General features: G+C 33.5%; 2 protein-coding genes and 1 non-coding gene across 5 annotated transcripts in view; all 3 read left to right on the top strand.

Annotated features, from left to right (window-relative positions):
• The window catches only part of LOC142348751 (target of EGR1 protein 1-like), a 588,447-nt gene that overhangs the window by 232,083 nt on the left and 349,436 nt on the right, over window positions 1-6,928 (top strand). The window lies entirely within an intron of this gene.
• LOC142348750 (UDP-glucose 6-dehydrogenase-like) overlaps window positions 1-6,928 on the top strand; it is a 338,711-nt gene that overhangs the window by 232,078 nt on the left and 99,705 nt on the right. The gene's annotated exons all lie outside the window — the stretch shown is intronic.
• Window positions 12-85, top strand: Trnai-aau (transfer RNA isoleucine (anticodon AAU)). Its single transcript has one exon. It is a non-coding gene; the product is annotated as a tRNA-Ile (tRNA).

Below are 6,928 nucleotides of genomic sequence, written 5' to 3'. Positions count from 1 at the left end.
AGCAGGAAACAGGTTCCATAGCTCAGTCGGTTAGAGCATCGTGCTAATAACGCGAGGGTCGAGAGTTCGAGCCTCTCTGGGACCAGTTTTGTCGAGATTTATGCTAATTGAAAATAGCATTTTATCGCAACAAACTGACGGCTCAATTAGACCCAAAAATTGAATTTCCCCATAAAAATGAACTGTTTTGAGAATGTCAGAAAAGCCGTCATTGCTATTAGAGGGCTAAAGAGGATCATAATATTGTTCCGGTTTATCGTGACTTTCCTTGAATGCTCTGAGCTTTGATTGCTCTCAAAGATACCGTCATTTTGTTTCGATATCTGACATTTATTTTAAATACCTGCGTCATCATCGCAGTCGTCATCTTCATATTATTGCGGTCCTATTTTTACGACTCAATTCTGAGTTGTTGCGACTCAATACCTGTTTTGAGTTGTTGCGAGAGGATACAGGTTCCATAGCTCAGTCGGTTAGAGCATCGTGCTAATAACGCGAGGGTCGAGAGTTCGAGTATCTCGGGGAACAATTTTGTTGGGAAGCAAATTTTATCGAACCTAATTTCATGCGCTCCTATTTTGACTCCTATCATGACTCAAAGAGGAGTATTGGAGAAGATTTTTATATCAATTTTATGAGAGTGATTTTTAAAGCAGGAAATGAAACACGTGAAAAAATTTGAGGCCCTTTGAGTGCTGGGCAAAATTCAAGAGTGGAGAGAAAGAGCGTAGTTTTAATCATACTGCTGTTTTCGAGAAAGCTTGAAATCGACGTGTGAAAAATTTGCTTTAAACAGGGAACATTTTTCACGTGCAGCTTTTAAAGTTTTTTTTAGCTAAGAGGTTTGATTATGATTATAAATTTTAGGCGTTTTTGATAGTGGTACGAAGATTTCTGGTATTTAATATGAGGTTTATGCTAATTTGTCGTTTGTTTGGCTATTTTTCTCATTTTTTAGAATTTTAGGCATTTATTTTAGGAATTTTAGAGTTTTTTCGTCTTTTGTTTTGTTTTACTGCCTTAAGTGTGGTTTGAAAGGACACTTAACATTAAAGGAGTTTTTAGATGCCACGTTGTTTCAATTTTGTTGGCATACAACATTTTTTGTTTGATACATGACAGGAAATCTCAAAATTTTTAACTTTTGAAAGTTTTCGCTTTTTCTATAATCTTAGTTTATTAGCCTATTATTACTTGACTATTGTCTTTTGCTATCACTTCAATACGCTTATTTCCTTAAAGGAATTTTCCTCTGGCTTTATAATATAAAAAATTATCGATTTTCTCTTTTTATACTTCAAATTGTTTTTAAAAGCTAATTTTTTTTACCAATTGACTTTAAATATTTTTTTTCAAAATCTCTTGAGTGGATTTAGTATCAGTTTCTGAAGGATTTTTTTAAGCAGAGATGGCTTTTCGAGTTGTTTCCGGAGTTCTTCCGGAGATAATTTATTTTTTTTACCTCGAAGAGATGTTGTTGGAGCGTCTTTTTAATCGATAATTTTCTTGGAGTAGATTTAAATAGGAAATAAAACGCGTGAAAACAAGTGCTTAGTTGAAATTTCTGGGAGAAAATGGATAGCACGAAGAAGAGAGATTGTTTTTTGTTGTACTCGCATTTTTGAGACAACAAAAGAAGTAGGTAGAAATGAATTTTCTCGAAGTGAGCGAATTACTTTTGATAACTTGCGGCTTTTTCCAAGTTCTTTTTTTGTTTAAATTTAATTTTTCTGGCTTAATGGGTTTTCTCTCAGATATTGGCAACTGTTTGTATATTTGGGAACGATTTTGATTCATGTTCTTATTATATTAAGCTTATAGATGCGATTTTCAGCTACTTTTGAGGTTTTGATATGTCTTAGACGTGCATGTAGCGATTCTTGTATTTTTATGATGGACCAGTCTTTATTAAATTCAATGAAACAATTCTGTGTTTTAATCGTTTAATTTATGGCATTCATTGATGAAACAAAGACGTTATTGGGCATGATTAAAAATCGAGACCAGTAGATAAGGGACGTTTCAACTTATAGCAAATATTGTAAAAGTTTTTGAGTTTGTTTCTGCCTTTTTCGTCTGCTCGGTGCGTACCGTTTTTTTTGTCTGGCAAGTACAACGAACAAATAGCATGCCTATTTTTGAGGTGCTTTTTCAATGCCATTGTTTTTATTTAGGAATAAAAGTACATAGTCGAAAGTTTCTTGGAAAGTCTATTTCAAGGTGAAAAGGTTGTCATTTTTAGAAGTTTTTAGCCCCTAATACTGCAGTTTTTCTTTTTTCAAAGTTGAATGCGTTAAATGGGTTTTCAATTGACGTTGTTTCCAATTCATAGAGGTCTTGTGAAATGTTATTTTGTTCATGGCTGATTTTGAGGTATTTGAATTAGTAGTTTTCACATTTGTGTATTTCATGTAATTTTTTCTATTATTTGTCGATTTTGCGATTTTTTTTGTCTGTTTCTGATTTCTTCTTCTAATAGGGGCCAATGAAAAATTTGTGTGGCTTAAACTTGGTGCTTTGAGTGTATTTTTCCAATGCAAATTTTGGTTTACAGGAAGGATAATGTGTCATTTTTAGCTTTGCAGTTTTGCTTCTGAAGATTTTAACAACCAAGATCTTTTTCACTGGATCTGCATGTATCTCCTAGATCAGTCAAAGATTTGACACACGACAATACCAAAAATTGAAATATGATATCAATAATAACTAATATCGATTGGGGCGTTTTCTTTAGATCTGTTACACATTCTCATGATTTTTGAAATACATTGAAGCGATAATTTTAGTCACGCTGAAACGGGGAAAGGAACGAAAAGCGAGAGGTTTAGCGGCGTGACATTTCTTACTCTAATTTTGTATTAGAGTCAGAAACGTGTGAGAGAAAGCGTTGAAAAAAATTCGCTTTCTCTTTTGTGGTTTTTTTTGTGCATGTGCGTAATTTTCACTTTTTTGTCGAATTTTAGTTTTTCTTTTTAAATGCTTTTTCGAATCAATTTTTTTGTTATTTCTAGGTCTAGTTTTTTGTGTAGTCAATGAAAATTCTTTGAATTAAGTGTCAGGATATCCAACTTCATCGAACAAAAATTTGTTTCGCTTTACCTTAGTTCATTCTGCTCAAAGTGCTTTTGAAAAGCAGTTGCTTAGCAGAGAATTCTACAATTAACATTGTCAGTATCGAAGAACAAAATAGTAGAAACGGGATAAACCCATGAAGCCCAATTTTAGATGAGTGCTACTTTAACTTTGGTCTTATAAGTCTTTGCTACAATCTCTATTGCGTATTGGTATTGATACTAGGCCCTTTTTCTCATAGTGACACAGAAGTATGTCTAACTGCAAAAAAAATCAAAATAGTTCAAACTTTAAAAATGTTTTTGTACAACAGTCTTTTTTTGTTCTTTCATTCCCAATTGGGGTTATGAGAATCAATGGAGGCTATTTTCCGTCAATCTGCCTGGATTTCAATGAAGCTACTAGCTTGAAATGATGAAAATACTTGCCAGGCATGATAAAATTGAGCAGTCATTTGGTGACCAAATTAGTGTAAACGAAAACGTAAATTTGTATACTGATTTCTATACTCCGTAAGTACTGCATTCAGTTTTTCTGGAGCATACAGCTATTAAAAATCTATTTGAAACAATTGGAAATCGCTTAGAATGATACTGGAAGAGCTTCTCAAAACCGGGCAGTTTACCAGTTTAAATGCTTTTTTAGCGTTGGATTTTGTCAACTAAAAAAATTAAACAGGATGAAGATTGCCTGAAAGTTACGCTTTCCAAAAGATTGACATATTTATGGAGTGCCAGTTCTTTTATCATTTGTATGCGAGGCAGGCGTTTCAGCTTCAGACAACTTAGGTCAATTACAGAGTTCGGCTCTTCTGGTCCGAATGACCTTTTTGTGTATTCTGTTGTTTGGGAAGCATATGCAGCAGTTTTTGCTTGTAGCTGTATTTCTAACCGCCTGCAAATCGAATTGAACAAGACGCCTCGTGCGAGTCTCTGCGTAGCGTAGATTTTTTCACCGTACGTCCCAAGTTTGTCCAAAAAAATTTCTTGGTTCTGAGAGGAAAAAACTCGTTCTACTATCAGTTTTTTGAAGCTCAAATTGAAGCATTTTTGGATAAACTTTGTGAAACCTCATTTTGAAATAATTTTAGCAGATATAAAACCACAGGAATTGTCAATAATGTCAGTAAATAAAATAGTTCTTCACATAAACTTGAAGTTCGGTCGCCAACAAGTTTAACTTTAATAAACATAGATAGTAAATGGCAAAAATAAATAGCTAAGATCAGTTTACACGATAGAAATAGCAAACAAATAAGTGACTGCATTTTATCTTAAGTTTTTTATCTAATCATTACGGTCATGTCCAGTCACGAATTGGTTTGCTATTTCTACCGAGTAAACTGATCTTAACGATTTGTTTTTAAATTTACTGTCTGTGTTTATTATGGCGTTGATAATTTCCATTAAATATTTCGTTTTTCCATTTTTTACCAATCTGTCTGAATCAAGATCCACTTTAAAAGTTTTTTTCTTATATTGTTCCCAAATAAAAAAAAATAATCAATGAATAGAGTTGAAGGTTGTCAGTTTTAGTCTTAAAGCAAAAATTTTCGAGTTATTTTCAATTCGTGTCATGTATTGAAACAGTTTTAAATTTATTACATCTTGATTTAAGTTCAAATGAAGGAAAGAAATCTTTTTAATTTTTTGGTGACAACTAAAAAACAATGTATGGAGTTGATGTTTTTAAAATTAAAAGCCGCCCCAGCTTCTCAGCAGGCTATTATAGCGCTCCTATTTTTACAATTCAAAGAATTTGAATTGTATTGGGGCGCTGTTTTAAAGATCTGTTCACACATTTTCATGATTTTTGAAGTCAAATTGTAGTTGTGATATTGGTCACGCTGAAACAGGAAGTGGAGCGAAAAAGCGAGTAGTTTTGCGCGTGAAATTTTTTCGCTCTAAATTTAAAGTAGAGTGAGAAAACGGTGTTTGAACAAAAATTCGCGTTCGTCAGGATTTGTGCTGCTATGTTTTTTTTACTTCGTCGATTTAAAATTTTTTGCTTTACCTTAGTTCACAGCTTGTTCAACATTTTGCGTGAAATCTTTTTGGCTTCTCTAGGCTAGGTTCCTTCTTTTCTGATTCTGCTAAAAGTGCTTTTAGAGAGAAGTTGCTCAGCAAAGCAATTCAAAATGAAGAGTCAGTGTCAAGAAACGAAATCAGAAATAGAAACGGGATAAACCCATGAAGCACAATTTGATGCCCGTTACTAGAACTTTGTTTTGAGTTACCATCTCTATTGCTTTTTGGTATTGATACTAGACACTCTCATTACGAAACAGGAGTACGTTCAGCTCCAAAATGACATCACAATAATTCGCACTTCAAAATTGTTTCTACAAAAATCATCTTTTCTTTAGTTTTTTCTCATCTTTCAATCCCAATCTTGGTTATGGGAATCAACGGCGGCTATTTTCCGGCAATCTGCTGGGTATGTTTTTCGTATTGAAATACAGACTCTTTTGTATGTCCTTTAGCTCACGATCGGATGTTCTGTAATTTAATTATTCGATGAATTTGCAATCGATGGGAGAAAGTAGGTTTCGAATTTCAATCCAAAACCAATCGAGAACGGGGCGCAATTGAAGATGAAATTTTTCCTCGTGTTTTTCATAAATGACTGAAAATGAAATTCCTAATGTGAAATTCAACTCCGTTCATGTCAAATGGTACACTGAATTAGCTAGACCACATGGTTTTGACTATTAAACTGGAGTAGTTCAGTTTATTTCTCTTAATAGAGCTGTACCTGATTTTTTTTTATTTGAAGTGAAAATCTATAAACGACACCGATTTAATTTCCGTTTAATCAGAATACTGAAATCAGTATGAGACCGGTTTCACAATGCAATAATAAAAATTAATCTCTGGAGGCAAGAAAATTTAAAAAGGAAACTTTTCATTCTGAAGTGATTGTGTAGTGCAATGTTTCTCTTGTTCCTTGAAGAACCATCTCTGTATTTTAATCTCAAATTCAGCCCCTAAAAATTAATTCACAAGGTGGCGAGCAATTTTTTTAGGAAAATTTAGAGCAAATGTCAATATAGGAAAATGAGTTAATTCATTTTCCTATAATTGAAAATGCTAGGAAACTGAAGGCCAATAGAACACTTAAATTGGAAAGTGACTTAAAGGAACTATCAATAAAATAAAGAATTGAAACAAAGACAGATTAAAAAAAGACAGGTCGAAAATTCGGAAATATAGCTTTTTGCTGCTCGTGTGTTTCTATTTGATACGAAAATATTCCTATAACTACTTCACATTTGCGTTTGAGTGAAATTTCTATGCATTTTGTAGTTCAAAAGAGCACTCAGATTCGTTGAAGTATTTGAAAAGTCATTTGAAGCATCAGGAATAAACTTGAAAAAGGAGAACCTTTTCTTAAAAAATTTTTGTTCTGCTCCTCTGGTCTTTTCTCTGAAGCGAAAATGTTCGAACGACTTTATACGTTTTTATTTTACAGAAATTACTTACTAGTCAACTGGAAGTCATTGGAAAGCTTAATTTTGAGAGTTACTCGAAGAATCGGGATTAATCAACAGAATTTAGAATTTAAAACAGCGTTTTTCTCCTCAAAATATGTTTAATAGCTCTCAAACAAAGTTTGTAGCAATTATATTAGTTCTGTCGGTCTTTTTTCTATGCAATTTTTTGCTTGACCAGTTTTTCGTCTGACGCATTTGACTTTTTGTCCTGAAAAACGGGATAAACAGGAAGTGCCCAGCGGGCATTAAGTTCTCTTAGAGCCTTTCAGCTCACTAGTCTTCAAGTATGCGATTCACAGAATCTGTTTTGGAGACGTATACTTATGGTGCGGAGGGCGGTTCTTAGAGATTGACTCCCCCACT

Source organism: Convolutriloba macropyga, chromosome 10 (genome assembly GCF_964194025.1).
Source record: "Convolutriloba macropyga chromosome 10, txConMacr16.3, whole genome shotgun sequence".
In the NCBI taxonomy this organism is placed as follows: Eukaryota; Metazoa; Xenacoelomorpha; order Acoela; family Convolutidae; genus Convolutriloba; species Convolutriloba macropyga.
The sequence above is the reverse complement of the archived record's forward strand: the minus strand, read 5'-3'. Positions and strand labels throughout refer to the sequence as shown.